The sequence below is a fragment of the Mixophyes fleayi genome, chromosome 8 (assembly GCF_038048845.1).
Source record: "Mixophyes fleayi isolate aMixFle1 chromosome 8, aMixFle1.hap1, whole genome shotgun sequence".
NCBI classification, from domain to species: domain Eukaryota; kingdom Metazoa; phylum Chordata; class Amphibia; order Anura; family Limnodynastidae; genus Mixophyes; species Mixophyes fleayi.
The window spans coordinates 114828140-114849489 of NC_134409.1; the positions used below are offsets into that span (position 1 = coordinate 114828140).

The window sequence follows — 21350 nt, forward strand, 5'->3', positions numbered from 1 at the left end:
AAATGAGTAACTTTGCACCTTGGCAAAACCATGTTGTATTGTAGGGTAGGTCAATTTAGAATGTGGGACAGATTTATAGTTGGGGTAGGGCATGTCCTAGATCAACTTTAAATTTCAGTGCAAAAATAAAGCTATCAAGTATTTGTGTGCTACATGAAAAAGCATCCAGTATTTAACTTATGTACAAAATAATAAACTAATATGCACCCCTTTTATTGCAACATGGTCTTGTCCTGGAGAAAACTTACTCATTTTTTTGTCTTACTTTCCTTAATGAATCAGGCCCTTTGTGTGCTGAACCAATATTTATGAGAATGCAGCCTATCAATTCACTAAGAACTAGTGACATCACGGATACAGGAAAGACAGTTGTCAACTGAATATGAAAGTGGAGGGAAAGTTATTTAAGAATTCCATAGTTCTGATTGTCATATTATCCTGTTTTTCATTTCTCTGCATACATAAATGTCCTTCACCACTAGATACATTTACATTGAGTAGCACATTATCCGTTTTTTGGTATGTTGTTATGCGACATATGTGAACAGACCCTTTTTTGTGCATGTCCTTAATACTCTTATGACATTCTATGTAGTTAATAAAACACGCAATGGGTTCCACATTTTCATGAGAGAAGAGACAGCTTCCAGAGTATGTAGCAGATATGTTATGAAAGTGCCTATGTTTAGATTGGAAGTCTGCTGTATGTATATAGACTGTGGAGGTTAAGAAGTCTATCAGTCCTCCTCCTAACTTCCGTGTCCTGGTGCTCTCCCCCAGTTAGTACCACCCTATTTGTGTCTCCCCCTTCCCTTTAGGATGTAAGCTCTCATGAGCAGGGCCCTCTTTCCTTGTGTGCTCCTTCTACTGTTCTACCCTCTGTACCTCTTGGCCTGCATCGCTAGCCCTGTTTTCAGGGCCCGGGGGCCCTGCAGCCCAGGGGGGCCCGTCGGAAGCAGCAAAAAGAAAAAAAAACCTGAAAAAAAAGAAGAAAATACTTACATTGCAGTCAGCTGGCGATCCGGCTCCCTCCATGGTCTCCTCCTCCGGAGCACGATGGAGGAGGAGACCATGGAGGGAGCCGGATCGCCAGCTGACTGCAAGGTAAGTATTTTCTTCTTTTTTTTCAGGTTTTTTTTTTTACTGCCTCCAACGGGCCTCCCTGGGCTGCAGGGCCCATATATATAATAATTTTTTTTTTTCTGTATATATAGGGGCCCGGTGCACTGCTGTGCCCGGGGGCCCAAGATGTTCTTAAGAGGGCCCTGCCTGTTTTCCCTGTTTTCCTAAGCTTCAGCCTTCTTCTCGCTGATTTCTACCATCCCTATCTGTCCCATATATAATCTGATTTGCTTTACCCTGTCACCTGTGTTTGTATATAGTTTTGTATCATGTTGTGCTTGGTTCTGTTTTCTGTGTATGTAATGTACGGCGCTGCGGACCCTTTGTGGCATCTTATAAGTCAAAGATAATAATAATAATCCCTCCCAACAGCCCAATTTTCATCCCAATCATCAAGGGTCAAGGTGTACCAGAAAATAGATTTGCTGGAAATAGTCATGCATGGATGGGGGGGGCAAGGTTAGGATAGACTGGGGTGGGGCTTGATGTTGTCAGGTATGTACATGAATTGATTCTTTTATGACATTCAATAAATTAGCTTACAGTAAATACAAATTAAAGCTGTGATTTATTATATAATGTATTCCATAGGCACACATGTAACTAGTATTAATAAGCTAATGCTATGTATCATGCTTGTACGTGCAATATGTTTTGCAAAGAAAAATCTAAAAAACGTTAACATTAAAAATGTAAAAACATTTTGAAGGTAAAATTCAGAGGTCTCCCACGATGATGCGTACATCCCAGTGAACCTTTGTAGCAGAAGATTGCATATCTTACAAGCACAGTAATTATGCCTAACCTCTTCTCAATGTAAAGTGCTGTCCACTGGTAATTGTACTGGCTCCTACAATATTCTCTCTCTCTCTATCCGTTAACACCTATGACAATACTAAATTATCATGCCACAAATTTTCTCTCCTCGTGCTCAGCAAGCTCACTTTGAAAGCACATAATACCCAATGATCACAAGGTGCGCCTGCCTCTTGATTGACTATGCAAGTGCTTTTGGTTTGCCAGAAAACTGGCTAATTTCTGTAGAAGGGTTATAATTTTACTTTTAATGGCCTCTTAAGAATTTAAATATATTGTATACTAACTGCAGAATAATCTTTTGACAACTTTTTTCCTTGCCTATTAGATTGTTTTAATAGTTCAGATAAGTCAGAAAAAGTTTAGATTATAGCAGAATAGCATTTAAAGATATTTTATATTGACTATATGGAAAGTCATGTATTTGTTTTTTCTTTATTTTTAACAGTAGTTTTGTGCAATGGTTTTTTTTTTATCGTTTTTTTTTGTAGGGATGAAGGATGTCGGAATTGTGGTCATCGGTAATACGATTACCACCGAACAATAGCAAGGTCTATATCTACTAAATGATGATACTTTGAAATTCTTTTTCTTTAAAACTACAGAGCTTTGCAAGGTTCCCCAAATTGTAGAGGGCTGAGATTTCCCTGCTATAGACATCTTACATTCTAGTCAGGGTCGCCAAGAAGAATTTGGGGCCCTTGTAGAGCAACTTTGCCCCCCCCTCCCCTCCACATATGAGGAGGAAAAGGACTGTGTGCCGCCACTCAAGAGGGCGTGGGCTCATAGTGTTGGTGGTGTAGCCAACATGGGGTGAAGACGTGACATATTATGTATTATAACATGTTGCTCTCACCTACATGTTATTGCAGCTTTCACAAGCTGGTACTGGATTTTTGTGGATCCTGGACTGTTGGGACCTGTTTGGAAATTATATAGGTGCATGAAATATGGAAATAAGTGATCACAGTACATAACACAGATCATGCAGTATATAATACTTGCATTATAATAAATTATATTTATCTCGCCACCCCCCTGGCCAAATCACGCCAAATCACGCCACATACCAGTGACATTATGCCACCCCACAGCCACATCACATCATCCCCCAGCGACATCACATCACCCCCCAGCGACATCACACCACCCACCAATGACATCATGCCAGCCCACAGCCACATCACACTACCCACCAGCCACATCACACCACCCACCAGCCACATCACACCCCCCCCAGTGCCATCACGCCACACCCCAGTAACATCACACCACCCCCCAGTAACATCACACCACCCACCAGCCACATCACACCACCCACCAGCCACATCACACCCCCCCCAGTGCCATCACGCCACACCCCAGTAACATCACACCACCCACCAGCCACATCACATCACTCCCCACCGACATCTTGCCACCCCACAGCCACATCACACCACCCCCCAGTGCCATCACGCCACACCCCAGTAACATCACACCACCCACCAGCCACATCACATCACTCCCCACCGGCATCTTGCCATCCCACAGCCACATCACACCATCCCCAGTGCCATCACGCCACACCCCAGTAACATCACACCACCCACCAGCTACATCACATCACTCCCCACCGACATCTTGCCATCCCACAGCCACATCACACCACCCCCCAGTGCCATCACGCCACACCCCAGTAACATCACACCACCCACCAGCCACATCACATCACTCCCCACCGACATCTTGCCACCCCACAGCCACATCACACCACCCCCCAGTGCCATCACGCCACACCCCAGTAACATCACACCACCCACCAGCCACATCACATCACTCCCCACCGGCATCTTGCCATCCCACAGCCACATCACACCATCCCCAGTGCCATCACGCCACACCCCAGTAACATCACACCACCCACCAGCTACATCACATCACTCCCCACCGACATCTTGCCATCCCACAGCCACATCACACCACCCCCCAGTGCCATCACGCCACACCCCAGTAACATCACACCACCCACCAGCTACATCACATCACTCCCCACCGACATCTTGCCATCCCACAGCCACATCACACCACCCCCCAGTGCCATCACGCCACACCCCAGTAACATCACACCACCCACCAGCCACATCACATCACTCCCCACCAACATCTTGCCACCCTACAGCCACATCACACCACCCCCCAGTGCCATCATGCCACACCCCAGTAACATCACACCACCCACCAGCCACATCACACCACCCACCAGTGCCATCATGCCACACCCCAGTAACATCACACCACCCACCAGCCACATCACACCACCCCCCAGTGCCATCACGCCACACCCCAGTAACATCACACCACCCACCAGCCACATCACATCACTCCCCACCGACATCTTGCCACCCCACAGCCACATCACACCACACCCAGCCACATTACACCACCCACCAGCCACATCACGCCACCCCCCAGTGCCATCACGCCACCCCGCAGTGCCGTCACGCCACCCCCCAGTGACATCACACCACCCACCAGCCACATCACTTCACATGACGCCACTCCCCAGCCACATCACACCAGCCCTCCAGCCAAAACACACCACCTCCCCACACACATCATGACACCCCCCTGACACATCACAACACTCCCTAGACACATTATGACACGAACAGCCCACTGTACTTACCTATGCTGTGGTGGTGCTGAGGACATCCATCAGATGGGAACGTTCTGCAGTGTGAGCAGGGAAGCTCACAGTAATCTCGTGAGATTTGGAGCGCCTCGGCTCTGCACGCTGCCGGACAATGTGATGTCACACACTGTCCGGGGACTGGGAGCAGCTTTCAGCTCCCTCCCTCAACCCCCCCCCCCCAACACACACACACACACACACACACACACCCTTTGGGAGTTATCTGGCTGCTTGCTTCCAGTGGTGGCACGGGCCCCCCTGGCCTCTGTACTTTTTACCCCCCACCCCCACCCTTTCGGCTACCCTGATTTGAGCACATTTAGCTCAAAAAACATTTGATGTAATAAAATACTTTAAAGGGGGTTTCATTAATGAACAAGGCATCTCAAGGCTGCTTCTTATTGATTTTTGCATTTGAACAGTTTGTTAGGGGACTGTTTTCAAAGAGAATGAATGAGATCATTACTTAATTTTAAAAAAAAATGGAAAAAGGTTACTTAATAAGATTATGAAAACCACTACCCATTTAAGTGTTTATTTACCAGTAGCAGTAGTGGAGCATGGCACAATTCAAACAGGAAAATGTTCAGCAGTGTCTATGTGATTGCCCATAACACAGCTTTACCTGCAATCCGGGATGTGTCTATAATATGGAGAATTAACACAAGGACAATTTTCTTGCTGCAGCACTTTAAATGAGTATTTCTACATTTTTGGTAGGTGTATTCATGAATTAAGGGCCAATATCCAGCTTTAAATAAGCTTATACATGTTTTTATAACAGTGTATAAGGGGTGTAAAGGCAGGGGCGGATCTAGACTTTATGTATAGGGGGGCGGTTTTGCATAATCACGCCCCTCCTTTACTCTGATTGGCTGGCCTGCGTTAACCCCGCCTTCCGCCCGCAATTGGCCCCGCCCTCTTCCGGTGTGGTCGCCGGCTGGGGCCACTCTGATTGGCTGGCCCACATTTAGCCCCGCCCCCGCTCGCGCTTAGCCCCACCCCTCCCGATTTAATCGGCGGCTGGGACCTAGCTTTTTGCTGCTAGGGGGGGCCAATGCCCCGATCGCCCCCCCTGGATCCGCCACTGTGTAAAGGGGAGACATTTTAGTTGCTGCACCATGCAGCATGGCTAAGCAACCCGTCACATTTTATGGAATGAATAGAGCTGGGACGATAGCAGTTAATTATTCTGCTGTGTGGTAGGGTAGGACTGGGAACCAATGGCAGAGCTACCACAACTGCAGGGGGTAAGGTCGATACAGAGTCCAAGGTTAATGGGGGCTCAGCGATGTCCATCCACTCTCCTGGAACCCCCTCTCTGCTCTTATGAGCATGCACATTGCTGACGTGTGTGCAGTGATGCCCCCTTAGGAGGGTGGACCACCATGAGCACTCTCTCATATTTTACTATGGGACCCGGTGCTGCTGTGCTATGTCCGTCCTGGGAACAGTTAAACTTTAATATTGGAGGCCAAATGAGGAATTAAACAAATATGTTGCTTAACATTTTTGGAAATACCTGTAACCTGTAGTAATGAGTTTGACTGGCAGTTGTGGTGAGTTACCGGTGGAGCTTGGCTTACAAACAGTAGTCAATCAATGAAAAATAAAACAGATTGTTGTCAAGGAAGACCTCAGTTAGCTATAGCATGATCATCATCATTATCATCATCATCATCATCACTTATTTATATAAAATGTATTTATTAAGTTGAAAGTTTCCATTCTCACAGTCTAGAGGAGAACATCATTATACATGTAAATATGCTCAATTAAGAATCTAATTAATAGCATTCCTCAGATCGCAACAGAAGGGGAACCAGGACTCCGTCAGCTATCTGAGTTCTAATTCACAAACTGAAATCACAAGCACTACTAGAATCTGACTTTATGGCTGAACTTGATGTCTCTGCTGTAGATATTAAAGCAAATTCATCTATAAATATATATACTTGAAAAATGCAAATGAGTATCTCTTCTTCTCCTGTGGAGTAGGCCAGGTTGGTAATGCTTTATTCAATGCATTAATTAGTGATTCTTGGCTTGTTTATTTTAACATATTCAGTAAATATGCAAGTAAACGTCGGTGACCGTAAGAAGACCTAGTAATTAATAAAATGCAGTGTTATCTGCCTAAAGATCTCAGTGACCCTTCATTTAATTAGAGACTGACCCCCTTCAATTAATTCAATAATCCATCTGTCAGCTGGCATTTCTGACACTGCAACATGCCGGTTATCTCTTGGGTGATAGTGCCCCTTTCCATGTGGATCTGCATACAGTCACCGCACCTGCCAATTAACTTATTCTTATTCTACTGTTTTGCATAATTACGAGTTAAAAGTCACATCATAATTTTATGTGTGTGTGTGTGTTTTGGCCTAGCATATTACCTGCCCTGAGCATTTGCATAATTTGATTCAACTCTACATTCCACGTTCAAAGGAAGTTACTTTTAATGTGGACCTATCACCTACACAAAAGGTATCCATTATGTTGGCTGAATTAGTACACAGCTTGTCCATCAGTTAGGAAATAGTGACATCACTGAGACACTGTTTGAGTAATATTCATGTGGCCTAAATATATTCATGAGGTACTGGCTCCTAGTGAATTGATAGACTAAATTCTCATGGATATTACTCCAGCCCAGAAAGCTGCAGCTTCCTCTTTGCGTAGACGACAAGTCCACTTACAAACAGAGACTTGTGTGATATGGTCGTCTGACCACGGCTGTGAAGAAATTGTAAGCATTATCCATGTGGAGTTTGTATGTTCTCCCCGTGTTTGCGTGGGTTTCCTCCAGGTGCTCTGGTTTCCTCCCACACTCCAAAAACTGGTAGGTTAATTTGCTGCTATCAAATTGACCTTAGTCTGTCCCTGTGTGTGTTAAGGAATTTAGGACTGTAACCTCCAATGGGGCAGGGACTGATGTGACTGAGTTCTCTTTACTGCGGAATTAGTGACGCTATATAAATAGCTGCTGCTGCTGATAATTAATACTTACACAAACAGGAGGGGTAGCAGTGTTCTTGTCACTCACCATTCTCCACTGACATTGCTCAGTGCCATTGCTCATACAGAAACAGGAGTAGCAGTGTTCTTGTCACTCTCCAGTCTCCAGTGACATTGCTAAGTGCCATTGCTCATACAGAAACAGGGGTAGCAGTGTTCTTGTCACTCTCCAGTCTCCAGTGACATTGCTAAGTGCCATTGCTCACACAGAAACAGGAGGGGTAGCAGTGTTCTTGTCACTCACCATTCTCCAGTGCCATTGCTCATACAGAAACAGGGGTAGCAGTGTTCTTGTCACTCTCCATTCTCCAGTGCCATTGCTCATACAGAAACAGGGGTAGCAGTGTTCTTGTCACTCACCATTCTCCAGTGCCATTGCTCATACAGAAACAGGGGTAGCAGTGTTCTTGTCACTCTCCATTCTCCAGTGCCATTGCTCATTTGCTCATACAGAAACAGGAGGGGTAGCAGTGTTCTTGTCACTTGACAAAAATTCACTGGAAATGATTGGAAATTAATGCTATTGCGGTTAATAATAATGTATGGATACAAAAAAAAGAGCCAAATTATGTAATTGTAGCAAAAAAAAAGGATTTTAGAAAAAAAATCGGGATCCAGAACCAAAACCAAAACACACAAGGGCGGTTTTGCCAAAACCAAAATCAAAACACAAAGTTAATCCAAATCCCAAACCAAAACCAAAACACGGGGGGTCAGTGAACATCTCTAATAACTACGCTCTGGCTGTACAACACTTGCTGTATGTAGACAGACAGAGCACAAAGCAGGATACGCATACATATGTGCAACATAAAGTCTTATAAGAATTCATGTACAAGAAGTAATTTCTAAAATAAATTTTTTACTTTTTTTTGTATTTTTCTTCCTCTTTACATTAAATACTGTATATAATTCAGGATGTTTTTAATGCGTACAGTACATAAAATGCATTTTTATAGTTTCTCCTACTTGCAAAGATATGTTCAGGCATGTATATGTGTAGTCATCACTATCAGTCGGTGACTTACACCTGCCCTGTATCTGGTGCAAGTGATACGGCTAGAAAATATGTACTTAAGAGATGCTCAGACGTATTTACGCCGGTGAGCCCTCGGTGCGCCCTTACTGTGTATAGCCTACCTCAGTCCACCCTGTTCCACCCTTCAAGTTATAGGCAGTTGTGTCAGTTGCGTTTGGACGTGAATTATATGCTATCTCGTTCAGTGGTATAAGTCTCGTTCTAGCGCATGCGCAGTTTATTCACGCAAGGTATGGCACGTAAATGGACTCACGTCCGAAGATTGATCAAGCCTGCCATATCTAGGATTTTAGCCCTTCAATGTCTACTTAGATTGTACCACACATAACATGCCTAGATGGACCTATCCAGCATCAAAATCTCCCTGGAAATTATTTTTAAAAAATTGCCAACTATGAATAAATATGTATAACTATGGCAGGTGGACCTGGACCTGAACCATGACATTGTATAAATAACTGATAGACCTTCAGCAAAGTGTATTATTTATGAGTTTTCCTGTCTTTTGTCAAGTTTTTTCCAGATCTGTATCTGTAATATTACCTATAATATTTCTACGTGTAGGTTCTAGAGGCGGTGCGTCAAATCAAAATCCACCAAAGATTTAAATATATTATATCTCTATTCCAAAAATTTACACTAACAATATTTCATTATTCATTTTGAACAAATAACAAAATTATAATAAACTATACACAAAAAAAACATTACATGCAAAACATTAAACTGGTCTTTGTGGCCTCTCCCCTTCTGCCTGTGAGTGTGCCCGCTAAAGTACTGTCCAATTTTATACAGCCCCTTGTTCCTCCCTAGCAATTACTAGAAAATGTGTTTATTAGGCAGTTTGTGATTGGCTGACAAACTAACAAGTTTTTACCTCAGTGACTATCTTTTGATATGCAAATGAAGTCTGGGTAAGATGAAAGGACTTTAGGACCATTTATGACCTGATTAAACAAATTTAAATCTCTGAGTAAAACACCAGAGCAGTTCATGTACAAGAACTATAACATGGTTTAATATGTTGTACCCTTACATTTTACACATATAATAGCAGCAAACTTATTTTTACAGAGACAGTGGAACAATCTCACAGTCAAAGAGAGATTGTGATGATTTGATTCCGCTTAGGACAGGGGGAGGCAACCTGCGGCTCTCCAGGTGTTGTGAAACTACAAATCCCAGCATGCCTTGCCACCTATCTGCTGGTTATCTACTGGCAAAGCATGCTGGGACTTGTAGTTTCACAAACACCTGGAGAGCCGCAGATTACCTACCCCTGGCTTAGAACATGATTATATTTAGTTTGATGGGAATTTTTATTTACAGGTTACTGGTACCACAATGGGTGGGACATTTGCACCAAATTATGGAAATGACTTACAGAGGGAGCAAACTAAAATATGACATTTTGCATTACATACCATTGGAATGAATAGCATTATATGAGATAGATGTTTATAATTTATTTATTCGGTACATCTGTAGAAGGGTGGAAATGCTATATTGATGACCGTCTGTTAATGTGACAGGACCCCTTAGAATCACTAAAAGAATTACCATTTTTTTTATTCAAAATAATAGAACTTTATTGCTCATCATTTCAGTCATCAAAGTGTTGATTTTCTGAATCTTACTTCTTTTATATAGGGACAAAACCCTTTTCTAAATAAAGACCGATAGATCGAAATACTAACATTTTATAAAATAAGTTGTCATTATCCCGCATTGGTAAAGAATATCCCTAAGGGGCAATTTAAGAGAGTGAGTAGAACCTGCAGAGATAACGGATTATCTGTCAAAAGCGGGCAGCTGGAGAAAATGTTTTCTTGATACAGGTTATCATTCATCGGAGATATATAGACCACTGCTTTTAAGGAAATTTTGGATTCAAACAGGAGTTCTTATCAAGATCCAAAAAAAAAAGCCCTGTACCACCAGATGTAACTAAAATCATAGATAAGAAACCTCCACAACAAAAGGAATATTTAATTAAGAGCAGTATCCAACATCCAGTGGATTATCATTTATTGGCAACTACAGTTTTATTTGCGAATAATAAGCACTATAAATCATAGCAAAATAGCCCCAAAACATGCAAAGAGGTCACTTAGTCTAAAAATAAGAACTGTTTTGAAATCAAATCCAAAATTTATTACTTGTCTAGTTTTGTTACTTATTATTTTTATTATTATTATTATTATTATTATTATTATTATTATGTTCTCATACAGCTCTAGCTTACTCCACAGTACATTGAAAATTGGGAACAACAACAGTAAGAAAACAAGACAGAAAATTATCAAACAGATTAAGAACCATATTTATTAATGGGAAATGAGCCCTCTATACACTTTTACCCAGGATAGAGCTCATTGTTACATTGATCAATATATAAAAAGGGTTAACACCGTCTTTCACATGGAACAGCTTATTTAATAAATATTGCAGTTTTACAAGTTCCACCATAATACTCCTTTCAGAATAGTGACACCCTTACCCAGGGGCGGATTGGGAACTGACAGTGGTCCTGGAAATAATTCTGAAAGTATGGAAGTGGTCTCGTGTAAGAGGGAAGAAATCATCGGTAGGCAAAGTGACAGCCATACAATACAAAGAGCATCCCAGTGAGCGTGCTACAATACAGAGACCATCCAAATAACCACAATACAGTACAGTGGCTGAATGTGAATTGGGGACAATACTATGTGGCTGAATGTGAACTGGGGACAGTGCTATGTGGCTGAATGTGAACCTGGGACAGTGCTATGTGGCTGAATGTGAACTGGGGACAGTACTATGTGGCTGAATGTGCACTGGGGACAATACTATGTGGCTGAATGTGAACTGGGGACAGTACTATGTGGCTGAATGTGAACTGGGGACAGTACTATGTGGCTGAATGTGAACTGGGGACAGTACTATGTGGCTGAATGTGAACTGGGGACAGTACTATGTGGCTGAATGTGCACTGGGGACAGTACTATCTGGATGAATGTGAACTGGGGACAGTACTATGTGGCTGAATGTGCACTGGGGACAGTACTATGTGTCTGAATGTGAACTGGGGACAGTACTATGTGGCTGAATGTGAACTGGGGACAGTACTATGTGGCTGAATGTGCACTGGGGACAGTACTATGTGGCTGAATGTGAACTGGGGACAGTACTATGTGGCTGAATGTGAACTGAGGACAGTACTATGTGGCTGAATGTGAACTGGGGACAGTACTATGTGGCTGAATGTGAACTGGGGACAGTACTATGTGGCTGAATGTGCACTGGGGACAGTACTATCTGGATGAATGTGAACTGGGGACAGTACTATGTGGCTGAATGTGAACTGGGGACAGTACTATGTGGCTGAATGTGAACTGGGGACAGTACTATGTGGCTGAATGTGAACTGAGGACAGTACTATGTGGCTGAATGTGAACTGGGGACAGTACTATGTGGCTGAATGTGAACTGAGGACAATACTATGTGGCTGAATGTGAACTGGGGACAGTACTATGTGGCTGAATGTGAACTGAGGACAGTACTATGTGGCTGAATGTGAACTGGGGACAGTACTATGTGGCTGAATGTGAACTGGGGACAGTACTATGTGGCTGAATGTGAACTGGGGACAGTACTATGTGGCTGAATGTGAACTGGGGACAGTACTATGTGGCTGAATGTGAACTAGGGACAGTACTATGTGCCTGAATGTGAACTGGGGACAGTACTATGTGGCTGAATGTGAACTGAGGACAGTGCTATGTGGATGAATGTGAACTGGGGACAGTACTATGTGGCTGAATGTGAACTGAGGACAGTACTATGTGGCTGAATGTGCACTGGGGACAGTACTATGTGGCTGAATGTGAACTGGGGACAGTACTATGTGGCTGAATGTGAACTGGGGACAGTACTATGTGGCTGAATGTGAACTGGGGACAGTACTATGTGGCTGAATGTGAACTGAGGACAGTACTATGTGGCTGAATGTGCACTGGGGACAGTACTATGTGGCTGAATGTGAACTGGGGACAGTACTATGTGGCTGAATGTGAACTAGGGACAGTACTATGTGGCTGAATGTGAACTGGGGACAGTACTATGTGGCTGAATGTGAACTGGGGACAGTACTATGTGGCTGAATGTGAACTGGGGACAGTACTATGTGGCTGAATGTGAACTAGGGACAGTACTATGTGGCTGAATGTGAACTGGGGACAGTACTATGTGGCTGAATGTGAACTAGGGACAGTACTATGTGGCTGAATGTGAACTGGGGACAGTACTATGTGGCTGAATGTGAACCGGGGACAGTACTATGTAGCTGAATGTGAACTGGAGACAGTACTATGTGGCTGAATGTGAACTGGGGACAGTACTATGTGGCTGAATGTGAACCGGGGACAGTACTATGTGGCTGAATGTGAACTGGGGACAGTACTATGTGGCTGAATGTGAACTGAGGACAGTACTTTGTGGCTGAATGTGAACTGGAGACAGTACTATGTGGCTGAATGTGAACCGGGGACAGTACTATGTGGCTGAATGTGAACCGGGGACAGTGCTATGTAGCTGAATGTGAACCGGGGACAGTACTATGTGGCTGAATGTGAACTGGGGACAGTACTATGTGGCTGAATGTGAACCGGGGACAGTACTATGTGGCTGAATGTGAACCGGGGACAGTACTATGTGGCTGAATGTGAACTGAGGACAGTACTATCTGGATGAATGTGATCTGGGGACAGTACTATGTGGCTGAATGTGAACTGAGGACAGTACTATGTGGCTGAATGTGAACTGGGGACAGTACTATGTAGCTGAATGTGAACTGGGGACAGTACTATGTGGCTGAATGTGAACTGGGGACAGTACTATGTGGCTGAATGTGAACTGGGGACAGTACTATGTGGCTGAATGTGAACTGGGGACAGTACTATGTGGCTGAATGTGAACTGGGGACAGTACTATGTGGCTGAATGTGAACTGGGGACAGTACTATGTGGCTGAATGTGAACTGGGGACAGTACTATGTGGCTGAATGTGAACCGGGGACAGTACTATGTAGCTGAATGTGAACCGGGGACAGTACTATGTGGCTGAATGTGAACTGAGGACAGTACTTTGTGGCTGAATGTGAACTGGGGACAGTACTATGTGGCTGAATGTGAACTGGGGACAGTACTATGTGGCTGAATGTGAACTAGGGACAGTACTATGTGGCTGAATGTGAACTGGGGACAGTACTATGTGGCTGAATGTGAACTGGGGACAGTACTATGTGGCTGAATGTGAACTGGGGACAGTACTATGTGGCTGAATGTGAACTGGGGACAGTACTATGTGGCTGAATGTGAACTGGGGACAGTACTATGTGGCTGAATGTGAACTGGGGACAGTACTATGTGGCTGAATGTGAACTGGGGACAGTACTATGTGGCTGAATGTGAACTGGGGACAGTACTATGTGGCTGAATGTGAACTGGGGACAGTACTATGTGGCTGAATGTGAACTGGGGACAGTACTATGTGGCTGAATGTGAACTGGGGACAGTACTATGTGGCTGAATGTGCACTGGGGACAGTACTATCTGGATGAATGTGAACTGGGGACAGTACTATGTGGCTGAATGTGAACTGGGGACAATACTATGTGGCTGAATGTGAACTGGGGACAGTACTATGTGGCTGAATGTGAACTGGAGACAGTACTATGTGGCTGAATGTGAACCGGGGACAGTACTATGTGGCTGAATGTGAACTGAGGACAGTACTATGTGGCTGAATGTGAACTGGGGACAGTACTATGTGGCTGAATGTGAACCGGGGACAGTACTATGTGGCTGAATGTGAACTGAGGACAGTACTATGTGGCTGAATGTGAACTGGAGACAGTACTATGTGGCTGAATGTGCACTGGGGACAGTACTATGTGGCTGAATGTGCACTGAGGACAGTACTATGTGGCTGAATGTGAACCGGGGACAGTGCTATGTGGCTGAATGTGAACTGGGGACAGTACTATGTGGCTGAATGTGAACTGGGGACAGTACTATGTGGCTGAATGTGCACTGGGGACAGTACTATGTGGCTGAATGTGAACTGAGGACAGTACTATGTGGCTGAATGTGAACTGGGGACAGTACTATGTGGCTGAATGTGAACTGAGGACAGTACTTTGTGGCTGAATGTGAACTGGAGACAGTACTATGTGGCTGAATGTGAACCGGGGACAGTACTATGTGGCTGAATGTGAACTGAGGACAGTACTATGTGGCTGAATGTGCACTGGGGACAGTACTATGTGGCTGAATGTGAACTAGGGACAGTACTATGTGGCTGAATGTGAACTGAGGACAGTACTTTGTGGCTGAATGTGAACTGGAGACAGTACTATGTGGCTGAATGTGAACTGAGGACAGTACTATGTGGCTGAATGTGAACTGGGGACAGTACTATGTGGCTGAATGTGAACTTTTTGTGCCTGGAGTAGCCGCCATAACGGAAGCCAGTCGCTTGTTAGTTACCCGAGCGAGCTTGATCGGCTATCAAGCTGCAATAATGAACGATCTTTCCAAACCACATCGTATCATTTAATTTGATTTTTAAACCAGACTAAAAATCTTGTTCAATGATGGAACGATGTTGTCCCCATTCTACAGTGTGTATGGACTTGCGGCGAGCAGTGTCCATAGACCTCTGAGGAGTGTGAAGATTCACAATTATTTCAGTCGATGGTTATGGACAGATGAAGAGCACAGATCTGACAAGAAATTGTGTAAAATGTGCATAGTGTGTACGCAGGGCCATCTTTTCCATTGGGCACGATGGGCAGCTGCCCGGGGGCCCCACGGGCAAGGGGGCCCCATAGGCATGGCTCCTAATGAGAATAAATAATCCTGCAAAAGAAAGAAACCTGCAAAAAAACCCTACAAGGGTCACTGAGCAAGTACTATCTATCTATCTATCTCTATCTCTATCTCTATCTCTATATATCTATATCTACATCTATATCTGTATCTGTATACATCTATATATCTATTTCTAGGGGCCCCGGTGCACTGCTTTGCCCGGGAGCCCATAATGTTGTTAAGATGGCCCTGTGTGTACGCAGGAATCAGCATGTTGATCGAGACGGGTTTTTTTCAGTTGTTGGTAAAATCATTAAAGATGTTGCATTGGGAGAAGTTTTCTGTAGTGTGTACCCAGCCTAACACAAGGGGTTTTGTTTTACCATCATCAAGATCATCACAATTAGAATTTATGAAAGACTGAGCTTGATAAACTTGTGTTTGTTTTCAACCTTACTATTTACCACATTAGGACCATCCCTTTATTATTTCCGTTTTTAAGTTTCTCTCTTAGAATAGGCTTTGTGAGATCGATGGTACATCAGTACTGTCTCCATTACACTTGGTGTTTGAAAATTTCAATTACAAGAGATGAGGACTGCCTACAAATGCGCTATGGTGCGAAAGGGCAAACACAAGGTGCAAAGTGCCTCTATTTATAAGTATTGCCAGATGAGCTTCTGGACCTCTGAGATGGCAGAGAATTTAAAGGACTTTGCGGGAAGGAAAAGACTGTGTGCCCTCTGCAAAGTAAGGAATACCTTTGTAAATGCACCCTCTCGACCACTTAATCTCATTTAATTAATCCGTTTTCAGAAAATGAAAGTGTGTATGCTTGCGTGTCTCTACTGTACTTAGCAAGGAATTCGCTAAATCTGGCCAACGCCTCCCAACTTCTATGCCGCCACAAACACCACGATCTTGTCATACATAGTACACTGTTTTCATATTTGTCTTCTCCGTATGATTATGTCCGGCACTACAGAATCTGTGGCGCCATACCAATAAAAGATGATGATATATGACTATTTTATTTCTAACGATTTCTAATGCCACAGCGAAATGTTGGGTCATGTAACAATCCGTTCACTAGTAATTAAATTACCATTCATGGAGATTAAATAACAGGGCATCCCCCTACCTGCACCTCTGTGCACACACAACAAAATTACAAAGTATTATTCCCCAAATGGCATTGGAAAGCATATTCTGGAGCTTTAATTCTAATGGATGATTAAATTGAGATTACACAATTGAATATATCCACAAACAGCATAAAGTACAAAATGAGCCAGTTGTTATGGCAACCCCAAATGACACTCTCTGCAAGATGGCATTGCTGTAATAATTACATACCAGCATAGCTGAAACATCTCTGGAAGTTGCACAAGATAAATGTACTAGTCACAGACCTTTATTCAAATGAAAAAGCCAGTAGTGCTGTACTCTGAGAAAAGTGGAGGTTAGAAGGCCAACGAATGTGAAACAGAAATTGATCTGATATGAAAGACATCGTCTAACATTCCAAATGTTTTTGTAAAGTTTCCCTTTCCATTACAGGAGGTAAGATATATAAGTACACTTCCCATAATTCTCTTTATAAGCATGTCCTCTGCTAGTAGCTGTTTTTAGCACTAAAATACTATCTAATGTGTTCTACAAATATAATACTTTTAATCCCTTAAATGAAATATAGTTCGTTATCTTAGGCTTCTGGAAGGTTTACATAATTATTTGTAAATATTAGTAGTAGTAGTACTTTGGCATGTACTACACTGTTTTAGGTTAAATGTTCCTATAGGTTTAACTTCAGTGCCATTTCAACTAGCTCTACTCTGGCGAGAGGATAAATTATATTAGCGCGTTATAAGCTGCAGAGATGGACTCACGCTCACTGCTGGGTGGCTTCCTACTATGACACGGCTTCCCTACCTCGCATGCGCGGAGATGCTTTAAGAGCAAACCACTGGGGAACAAGCATGAGTCTGCCTTCACAGCTGACATTGGGTGTTTGTATGTAGTACGGGGAGACGATTTATGTTCTCTCCCAGACAGGGGAGGACTGACAAACTTTAGCCCAAGGCATCAGACTTGACTCAGCAGCCTATAAGAAATATTTTAAAGGAAAAAAATGCAGGTGGCCCAGTGACCCAGCCCAATTTAGCCCACTGTGGGACTCCCTGCCCCCCAGCCCAGCCTGCCTCACAATCCAAAAACACTGGTAGGCCGGATAGCTTTAATTAACTCAATTATCCCTCCTTCAATTTGAAGCAGCTGAAAAAATGTGATAGGATTACCTAGCTTGTCCATCTCTGGTCCCAAAAAGATTAATCTGCACATAAAGGAATGCAATCATTTCCATCTGTGAGAAATGATAGCAAGAGACCCCTCACTCTTCTGCAGCCTATTTCTCCTGTCCTTACAATGCTTCTCATATCTCAAAATGACCAAAACTGGTGGACCTGTTTTATGGGACAAGTCTTGAAGCCATCATAGAACTTATTTACCTTTGTACTAAATAACTCCAACTATGGATTTTCCAGAAATTACAACAATGTGATTAGAGACTAGTCCTGAGAGGATGAGATCGAGAGGGACAAAACTGAAGATGATTAGTTGGAAAAGGCAGAATCATGAGGATTGACACCAAAGTCGATGGGTTGGAGAATATAGAATGTAAGGGATGAAGCTGAAGTTGGTAAACGGGCATACAAAACTAGGCTCTTTTAAGCAGTAGCAGTGAAACAAAATTCCATCTTTGCTCATACAAAGAATGGTAGGAGTGAGGGCCTTATACGGGTTACATACATATGAAGTTTGTTGGTCCTAATTGACTTGACCTTCAGAAAGGTGCGGATCCTCGCAAAAATTAGACAGAAAAGTGGAATCTTCATTTTGAAGTAAAAGACCCTCTGCCACATTGCATACATACATTATATTCCCTCCAGCACAATAAAAGGCACAACTGACAGTCTAGCCCTGCTAGAAGGCAACATTTTTGCAATTGGTCTATCTTGAATGCACTTAGGACCAAATGCATTGCTTCTCTTAACTGCTGCATCTCACACTATTGTAACCCGGTATTATGCGTTCTTGACCTGCATAACAATATTCTCAATGCCCCAAAACAGGCCAGAGAGACACCCAACCAAAGCAAATTTACATCAAACCCTGGGGAGCTTATCTGTCCCAATACTATCCCTATTAATGTAAGCTCTTCAAAAGCCAGTGGTCTTCTCACTTCACCTCTCACATTGCCTTTTCTATAGTTTGTCGTGTCCTGGCCCACTATGAATTTGTTTGAGATGTTGATTTACTGAGGCAAGTGGAGTCCCCTGGAGAACAAGTGTCTTACAAACCAAAGCAGTAGTTCTAAACACTACTGATCATTAGCTTAACCAATCAACTGTATAGATTGTAAGCTTTCGAGCAGAGTTCTCTTACCTCTCTGTCTGTATGTATTACCCAATATTGTCTTATTAATGTTTGTTCCCAATTGTAAAGCGCTACGGAATTTGCTGGCGCTATATAAATAAATGTTGATGATGTTGATGATCAACTGGCCTCTCAGCTCTGCCATTCACTTCATACTATACCATGTCCTGCCTATGTGCTGCCTGCCAGCGACAGCCTCACTACAGACTCCCTGGCACTTGTAGCCGTGTGCATCTGTCTATAACACCAATAAATGGAACTTGTACATCTGGAAGCGAGAGAAAGCATCATCTACCTATTCTGAACCCCGGCACACAGTTAGCATAAAATAAAATGTTCCCCTTTAAACACAACAAAACTAAATGTCATAATCGCTTAATAACAGGGGGTGAGCAAGAAGATAAGTTGTTAATTGCCATGGCCACACTCATGTTATCACAGTAAAAGCATAATCTCCATTACCCAGTAGTTACTCTGCCAAAACTATTGGGAACCATTTGAGCAGGACCATATTATTTGTACAACTTTCACCTTAAATGCATGCCCTGAACCCGCTGCGTCCATAAAAAGTGCTGTTCTCTATTGTCCATCACTTCAGTTTGCTACATTGACAATTACAACTGCATAACAATTCATCCCATATATTTAATTACGATCTCATCACGTCAGTCACCCTAAGAAACGGATGCTCATTTTTTATAATAGCAACCCATGCCCCATGTGCCTAAACCACAGAATGAGCTGTTCAAATCAGAAAATGTCTCCTCTCTGATCCAATCATTCACGACTAGCGCTTTGGAAATGACGGGTGATGGATCAGCTTGAAATTCCAGGCCTCCTTTTAGGAACCACTTCCAGAAAGTAGATACACAGCTCATCCAAAGATGACTCCTCATAGAGACCTTTTATCTACCCCAGGTCAACAAGACCCTGCTTTGTTACTGCTGACTCCCCACCCATTTCTTATCCATCAGCAGACCTGGGAAAATTCTTTGTGGGAAATTCAAGCTTCATCCATAGGCTAAAATTTAGGTTATCCAACAAAATTCCAGAGAGGACCCTTTCCCTAATCTGAGCTGCTCATAACTCAACTAAGTCTTACCCCAAAACGCCTTTATGTCTCCATAATGGTATCAATATACTTTAAAAAAGATAAGCAGTTTCCCAGGCTCTTTTCCCAAATTGTGCTAGCCAAGATCACAAGTGCCTTGGACAAATTTCCGAATATGCTGGGAATAATTTTATAATGCCTCCTCCCATCCTCCTCCCTTCTACTTTCATCACTTCGCACTCAGTCTAGATTAAACCTACAGACCGCACTTTGGGAAAGTGCGGTCTGAAGACGTTCTCCTCCTATAACTAACGCTGTGGCCTGGAGGTAAGCCAGTACTTACTCAATATCAGCAATGCTGAGATACTTTTCTCACCAAACTCCACTAGCATGTGTAGATGCTTGTCACTGCAAACCACCACCGTTTGAGAACAACACTAAACGCTAGCTACCCCGAACTACCTCAACCAATTCCCACACATTACCTTGCAAGCTTGCATCCCCGTGTTTGAGTGGGTTTCCTCCCACACGCCAAAAATATACTAGTATGGACTGCTATTGAATTGACCTTAGTCTCTCCGGGTGTGTGTGTTAGGGAATTTAGACTGTAAGCTCCAATGGGGCAGGGACTGATGTGAGTGAGTACTCTGTACAGTTGCGCTATATAAATAGCTAATGATGATGATGCCGTTCCTATTCAACTTTACACCAGCGTATTCCAGCTCAGCCACTTTACCTTTCCGCAAATCCTAAATGTTTCCCGTTCTTCTTGGTATGCTACAGCAGAATTTTTCTTACCTTCCTTTCCAGTTTAAATATCAATGTTTTTTAAAAATCCAGACAATTAAGTGTTTTAGTATTAAAATCATAGGATTTTCCTTTTTTTCTCAGCATATTTTACTTCCTACTTTGACATACATCATCATGTTAACTCCCATCGATCTAAAGCTGTGATTGTATAATTCCATAAAATAGTATAATACACCACTCTATCACTTTCATATGTATGAGATCATGCTTCTTATATGGAGCTTAAGGATAAATCCAGTCAGAATATTTTGAGCGTATTTGAAGTGCTTTGACACTGAATATTTTCAATGGAATTCTAAAAAAAATGTGCCTACAAGCATTTTATTTAGAATACATTAGATAAAGGCGTGAAAAATGAGGACTAGCTCATTTTAAAATAAGAAAAAATACATTAATCTGGACTTACTGTAACTTCCTATTTATAAGATCTATTTAACCATGTGACATATGGTATATTTAAGTTTTTATGTTACTATGTTTTTTATTTTTTTGTCATTGCTTACAATATTTTTAATTCCATATCAGTCATCCCTT

General features: G+C 42.9%; 1 protein-coding gene across 2 annotated transcripts in view; it reads left to right on the top strand.

The window, feature by feature from the left end:
• The window catches only part of CACNA2D3 (calcium voltage-gated channel auxiliary subunit alpha2delta 3), a 790245-nt gene that overhangs the window by 84313 nt on the left and 684582 nt on the right, over window positions 1-21350 (top strand). The gene's annotated exons all lie outside the window — the stretch shown is intronic.